This window comes from Eurosta solidaginis, unplaced genomic scaffold (genome assembly GCF_040869045.1).
Source record: "Eurosta solidaginis isolate ZX-2024a unplaced genomic scaffold, ASM4086904v1 ctg00001366.1, whole genome shotgun sequence".
Taxonomy (NCBI): Eukaryota; Metazoa; Arthropoda; class Insecta; order Diptera; family Tephritidae; genus Eurosta; species Eurosta solidaginis.
The window spans coordinates 41,007-49,209 of record NW_027137095.1 but is presented as its reverse complement, the minus strand read 5'-3'; positions in this window follow the sequence as shown (position 1 = coordinate 49,209).

Genomic DNA, 8,203 nt, shown 5'->3' with positions numbered 1-8,203 from the left:
TTGTACTCTGCATAATGTATGTCCAAGTTGTTGATAAGGAATGAAAAGTTGATTCCTTAATTCGTTTGAGGGTGATATGAAATTGTCATATGATTTTAATTTCAATATGAAAGAATTGATATATGTCAATAAAAATTATTTTAAAAATCTTTTGAGATTTTTTAAAATTCATTGTAATAATTAGTTTGATTTTAAAAATTTGAAGTTATTTCTTTTTTATTTTTTTATTTTTTTGTGTTGTTTTCGAATTGAAAATGAGGTATTTTGGGTTTGAATATTCGTTGTTGTTAGTTCTTGTATACATAATTGATAAATGTATTTACTTATATACTGGAGAAGAAGCTAAGAAATCAAAATATATGTAGTACGTATAGAAGATATTCACTAATAAAAGTAATTAATTTAAAAAAATTTATATTTGTTTAGGTAAAAATTGTTTGAATAAAAGTAAAAGTATGTTTTAATAATAATAACGTTGGAATAAAAATAAAAATAAATGTAAGGCGCGATAACCTCCGAAGAGATCTAAGGCCGAGCTTCTCTTCCAATTTGCGTCGTGCTCCTCTTGATTTTTCCCTACAAATTGGCCGGACGTTGGACGTGTGAATAGTGAATTTAAAATTATTCACACACATATGTAAATATGTATGTAAGTATAGAATTAATGTATTATAATTGTTAGTTAATACATATAGAGAGATAGAGTTGTTGTTGTTTTAGATTTTGAGACTACATATGTCTGTATGAGTATGTTGTTGATCAATTGAATGATCAATAATAAAAATTTTTTACACTAGAAATTTGTTTGTTTGATTTTTACTATTTTTAGTATCCGTTCTTGAACCTTTTGTTTTGTTTGTTTCTGTTCTGTTTTTAATTGATTTGATTTTTCGTCTGTTACTTTTGTATCAATTTCTTATTAGCAATTTTTTTTTTGATGATCTGTCTCTTTAAGATTGGTTCTGGTTGATTAGTTATTCACTGTTTTGTTCTATTTATTCTTCACCGTATTGCAGTTGAATCGATTTTAATGCAACAAAGAGTTATAGCTTAGATTTTGAGTTTGGAGAAAGTGACACGTAAATGATTCGATTCTGAAAGTTGATGATTGTGTACTTTGATAAGCGATGAGAGTTGAATTAGCGTCATTTCACGGTCTTTTGGGGACAAATTTGAATGCTTTCACTTCGAAGTTATTAGAGGTGAAAGTTTTTTAATGTTTTCATCAGTATACGATGATGGAATGTTACTTAAATGTAAAATATCTGATGATGGATAAATGTTCATTGGAATTTTCCAGTAATTTTTTTTGTTCTCGTGTACTTATTTCTTCACAATTTTGCTTAATGGCCAAATGATGGTAAGATTGATTAGTACATTTTTTAACAATTTGGATTCTTTGTGCTGATGCCGCTATCACATCTACATTGCAATGCACTTGTAGTATTTTTCGTATTAGTGAAAACATTTTGTTAAATTTGAGTTGAATCTATGCAAGGACATATTTAGCTATCACTTTCAAAATTATGCACTCTTTAAATAATTGTTATCTATATGCACGAAAGCAGCGAAATTTCATAATTTTGTTATCGCGTAAATCGAGAATAGGTCAGAAGGATCGTTGGTAGGATCGCCAGAGTCACGTGAGTCAGGATGCAAGGGGATTTGATGAAATCCCGAAAAAAGATCTAATGTGGAAAAATACTTTGCTCTACCTAGATTACCTAAAATATCGTCAACTCTAGCTAGTGGAAATTCACCAGCAATGAGTTTTTTGTTTACTGCGCGAAAATCTACGCACATACGATAAGCTTTTTGGCCATTAGTGTCCTTCTTTGGAGCAGGGTTGGTTCTCAGATTCAGCAGGGAAAGCCTCAATTTGGGCACCAGGGAAATTTCTCCCACAGGAAATTATGACGCCAACGGTAGCAGGATTCACGTGGGCAAAAATCAACGGTATATACGTCTTCAGTTGCTATGCCCCTCCGAGCATGACCATCGCCGAGTTCGAAGACATGATATACGGGATCACCATTGAAGCACGAGGTAAACACCCGCTTTCAGTGTGTGGAGACTTCAATGCATGGTCATCTGTGTGGGGAAGTAGACGAACCAACGAAAGAGGGAGAGTTCTCCTCGAAAGCCTTACTTCTTTGAGGCTAGAACTCCTAAATGAACCAGGGATATATACCTTCGATACAGGTACCAGACGATGCATTATAGATCTCACCTTCGCTAGCAGCGAAATAGCAAGACGAGCAAAATGGTCCATAAGCAACGTCTACACACACATGGACCATAAAGCTATTAGCGTAGAGCTACTCGAAACTCCACGAACGGTAGCAGCAAGACATCGACAAAGTAGGAAATGGAAACAGCACCTTTTCGACCCACAAATATTTGACATTATCTGGAAGGACGCCATAGTACGAGAATCGCATGCGGAAGACCAGTCGGTTCAAATCACTAAGTTGCTATGTATGGCATGTGATGCTGCCATGCCCAGAAGTCGCGGAAAAGCACAGCGCACTCCGGTATATTGGTGGAATGACGAAATTGCGAAAGAGCGTAGAAAATGCCACAAAGCACGAAGAATAGCGCAGAGGGCACGCTCATCACCACGATATGCAGAGCTACACAGCACTTATGTCGCACAAAGAAAGGCACTTAAAAATGCCATAAAAAAGAGCAAGAAGTTATGCTTTAGGGAACTGCTGGATAATGTCGACCTAGATCCTTGGGGATCAGCCTACAGAACTGTGATGGCCAAAGTTAAAGGACCGATATCACAGCAACCTGCGTGCCCGATACTGATGAATATTATTGTTGAAACACTTTTCCCGGCGCAAGATCGCTGGACTTATCCAAGCAAGGATCTAGAAAGTACGGAAATTCCGCAAATTACAGAGCAAGAGGTGCTGGACGCTGCAAAAAGAGTTGCTGATAACAAATCCTCAGGACCCGACGAAGTACCAAACATAGCCCTTAAAGCCGCGATTACAACTAGGGCTACATTATTTACTGATCTTTTTAATGCCTGTATGCAAGAAGGCGTGTTCCCTCGCCCGTGGAAACGACAAAGACTTGTCCTATTGCTGAAACGTGGTAAACAGCCGGACCAACCATCCTCATATAGGCCACTTTGTATGCTGGATTCCCTAGGGAAGATTTTCGAGCGTATAATTAGTGAGCGCCTACAGCTGACTCTAGAAAGACCAGGTGGCTTATCGAATAGTCAATATGGATTTCGCAAATCAAGATCCACCGTAGATGCAATACAAACAGTCGTCAATATAGCTAGAGAAGCTATCTCAGGAGGCCAAAATAAAAGGAAGTTCTGTGCACTGATTATGTTGGACATCAAGAATGCTTTTAACACTGCGAACTGGATGCAGATAATGGCAGCGCTGCAAAGCTTCGGCACTCCAGCTTACTTACGCAGAATTATAGGTAGCTATCTTGAAGACGGAGTACTTCTTTTTGACACGGATCAAGGAGCAAAAGAGTACAAAATCACAGGAGGCGTCCCACAGGGATCTGTTCTCGGTCCAACGCTTTGGAATGTAATGTATGACGGGGTGCTAAAGATTGATCTACCAGAAAACGCGCAAATTGTGGGATATGCTGATGATATTGCAGTGGTAGTAGTGGCCAAGAAACTGGACCTGCTTCAAGCATTATGTAATGACGCCGTAGCAAGAATAAAGGAATGGCTGACCAATACAGGACTGGAGTTGGCTAGCCAAAAGACGGAAGTGGTATTAGTAAGCTCCAAACGGTCGGCGAACGAGTTAGTCTTAACTGTCGGGGATCATCAAATCACCTCAAAGGATTCCTTAAAATACTTAGGAGTGCACATTGACTCTAAGTTAACTTTCAAAGAGCACTTCAGAGCGGTGGGGGAGAAAATTACCAAAGTTAATGGATCACTTATGCGAATAATGCCTAACATTGGTGGTCCGAGCGAAGCTATACGTCAGCTATTGTCCACAGTAACCAGCTCAATAATACTATACGCAGCACCAGTGTGGTATGGATCTAAACAGACCCATCAAAAATATATATTAGCAGCGTGCCGACTTGCTCCTTTAAGAATAGCAAGTGCTTATCGGACGGTGTCCGACGACGCGATCCTGGTTCTAACCCGGAAAATCCCAGTGGACTTACTGGCAAGCGAAATGGCCGATCTGTATAACACTAATATCGGGCGACCATCTGAAGAAGACAAGAAAAGAGCAAGGACACAAACAATAGCTAAGTGGCAAGAACGGTGGGAGGCCTCGAGTAAAGGGCGTTGGACTTTCACACTAGTTTGGAACGTAGCTCAATGGAATGAGCGGAAGCACGGCGAACTGAACTACCATCTCACGCAGATAATGAGTGGGCATTGCGGTTTGAAAGAGTATTTATGGAAGCGTAGGATAGAGGAAGATCCTCATTGCCCAATGTGTACCACAGAGTTAGAAAACGCAGAACACGTCATGTTCAACTGGCCCCGTTTCCACGAAGAAAGACTCACCTTGCATGTAGTCTTTGGGGAGGAACCTACCACGAGAAATTTAGTTTCACATATGTGCAACAGGAAAGAGTGCTGGACTGCAGTGAGCATAATGGCATTTATAGTAATGACACGCCTGATGGATGCTGAGAGGGAGCGCAGAGAAATGCGCATGCGAAGCAGTGGCGATTAAATGGCGGGAACCTGGACGCAAGGACAACAGTAGGCTCTTAAAAAATGAGGAATATGGAGCGCCACCCTGAAGTAATGCGAAAGTGGTGCCGGGGTGGGCGACGGTTCCAGAACGGGGCTGTTTTTTAGTCTACGGACACACGGTTGCTGCGACGACAGCAATTATGGTGCATTAGGCATTTTTCAGCCTCCCCGCAACAAAAAAAAAGAAAAAGTGTCCTTCTTTGGGACTACAATCAAAGGACTATTGTAATTGGAATAACTAGGTTCAATCAAATCGTTGTCTAATAGTTTATTTACTTGGCGATTTATTTCTTCGCGTTGAGAGTATGGCAGTCGATAGTTTTTAACATATACCGGCTCGTTGTCTGTCAATCTTAATTTTTGCTCGTAGAAGTTGTTTAAAGTCATTTTGTCCTTGTCAAGAGCGAAAATGTCGGCATAATCTATGCAATTTGATTTGATTTTTTAAAATTGAAATAAGTTTTTTCGTACGTTTGTCTTCTGTTTCTCTCTTGTTACTTGTGTTTATGACTTTAATTATTGGGTTACTGGAATTAACAATGCACCTAGCTGTGAAAACAACTTTTTCAATTTCCTGCGAGTCCACGAAAAGTGGCTCGGGTGAATCTCCTAAGTCAAAGAGTCTGAAAATTTCACATCTGGGAGGAATGATACAACTGTCGCTTTCTGTTCCGTGCAGGATTGGTATCGCAACTTTTTCATTACCTACCCAAAAGGAAATACTATTTCTTTCATAATTAATAATGCATTTGTTAATTTTCAGAAAATCTTTACCTTGTATGCCATCGGATGGAATATTAAAGTCTTCATTTACTACATGTAAAGTATGTTTAATAGAAAAGTTTGAAAAATTTAAATTTACTGTAAATTTACTTAAAGTAGAAACTGAATTAGAAGTGACACCGGTAATGTTGATAATGTCGTTTGTGTTTAAGGAAATATTACTGTCTAAACATGATATTTTTATTGGAGAAATGTCGGCTTAAGTGTCTACTAGGAAAGAACAAAATTTTTGTGACTCGTTACGTTGTAATTCAATGAAATCTGAATAATTTCAATTTAAACAATAGATGCCTATTGGTGAGGGAAATTCGCTTCCTCGGTAGTGTTCGCTCTCGAGGGGCACTCGCCTTTAAAGCGCGAACGTTTGCATTTCTACCTCTACCGTTGGATGATCTAGAATTGATACCTCTATTGTTACTGGTATTTGTATTTGAATTGGAATTTGGACGTATATTATTATTGTTGTTATTTTGGTATCTATTTCTGTTATCATATCGATATCTCTGATTATTGTTACCGTTATAGTTGCTATTGTATGAAAATGAACTATTATTTCTATAACCAGCATAGCCGCGGTTTGGGTAAAAGCCTCGATAACTACCACGTGAATTTCTGAATGTGTTGTTACCACCTGATCGAAAAGCTAAAACCTGACGCGTTGTTACTTCGTTATTTTGTTCTACAATTAATTTCGCTACTACGTCTTTCGGATCACTACATGCCGTTGAGGCTAAAATGGTCTTTACTAAATTTGATTTTGCACTTAAACGACACACGTTAACAGTTTGTTCGACTGCCATTTCACGAGCTTTCGATTGAGTGATCCCTTCAATAATAAGAGACCGCTCAAGTGAGTCAGCTAAATCTTCAACTTTTTTGGCAAAATATGTATAATTGTAGTAAGGTAGTGATTTACCAATTTGTTTCGCTTCTAAAGCATTTAATAAAGCAGAGCAGAAAAAACCAATAATAGAATTAGAGCTTTTAGGTATTTACTTTGCAATCAAGCAATTTCGACCATACGTTTATGGCACCCATTTCATTGTAAAATCCCATCATAGACCTCTAGTATACCTTTTCAATATGAAAGACCCATCTTCAAAACTTTAGAGAATTAGGTTAGAATTAGCAGAATATAACTTTACTATAGTTTACATAAAGGGTAAATCAAACGTTGGTGCTGATGCACTATCGCGTATTACAATCGATGAAATTAAGGAATCGAACAAACAAATTTTAGCAGTTCAGACAAGATCAATGACAAAACGGCAAAACGACAATAACCTTCCTAGGAAAACAGACAAAAACGACGAAAAACAAGTTACTTTACATGTCTACGACAAATTTTCATTTAATTTTTCAAAAAAGATTCCACGAATAAGATCTGAAATTACGTACGATAAAAATAATAAAACAACAAGTTTAAGAATTTTTTCGCATATTAAACATAAAAAACTCGAGTTACTTAGTTTTGAGCTTGTTAACGAAATAATGCCTTTAGAGAAGTTACTTTCGAGGCTTGAATCAGAAGCCGGTAAAGGCAAAATTAAGCAGGCCATTCACCTAAAAACGATATTTTGTTCGAACATTATACTATTACAAATTTCAAAAATATTGGAAATAAAATTTTAAAATCATACGTGCAACGCTGCAATTTTCCCTGCTACAACTTTCGAGTTGTCTGGTTTGATCCTACTACGTAGAGCTGCTTTAATTTCATTGACTAAAGTTACTTGTCTTGGTATTGCTTCACGGGCTTTACCCTCCAGTTTTGATTTTAAAGCCGCTATAAAGGTATTAGTTAAATCTGCAGTATCGAACTGTTCAAGTAATTCAATTTTGTCTATAAAAGTTTCAAGTGCTAGAGGATCACCTCTGTAATTTTCTCTAATGGAATTAGCACATGGGTTAATGAAAATTCTCTTTTCCTCAGGTGTTGCCATGATTTGATCGTTAAGATCTGAAGCTGAATTAGAAGAAGGTGAGGCCGCGTTTGTACTAATGGATCGTTAAGATCTGGGTTTACGTTAGAAGAAGCGTTAACTAAGGTTGTGCTATTTGAGTCGTTAAGATCTAATTTTAAAGTAGAAGAAGTTGAAGTTCATTTTGCACTATTTGAATCGTTAAGATTTGAAGCTAGATTCGAAGTTAAATTTTTACTGGAAGAATCTTCGAAGCCTGGAAAATCTGTTGACAAAAAAAAAATCTATTTTCCTGGTTTGTGACTTCTTCGGTCGAAGATGAAGCTCAACTTTCGTAGCTTGAGGCTGAATTATCGGAATCGGATTCTGAGTCTGAATTTTTTTGCACTTGCTTACCACTTCTTAGGCACATATGTAGTTATCAGAATAGCAAAATAATTCAGTTCAAACTATGAAATTAATGAAGCACTTGTTTGAATGTCTGAATTTATATTTGAAGCTAAAATGTAGAGGAAAAAGAAAAAAAATTTGTAAAGGGAAGTGATTTGCAGGTGAATAGTCGCTAAAGAAATATTTAACACTTTATTTGAAGAATTAATTGAATTGCAGTATACTTGTATGAAAAATCTGTAAAAAAAGTAATTGAATTCAAAATGGCACAAAAATATATAGGTATGATTGGTAAAAATCTCAAAAATGTGGTAATCACGGACGCACCGCTTTATTCAAAAAATCTCAATTGGTTTTGGGCCACCCTAATGTAATATTATTAATAGGAGCTAAT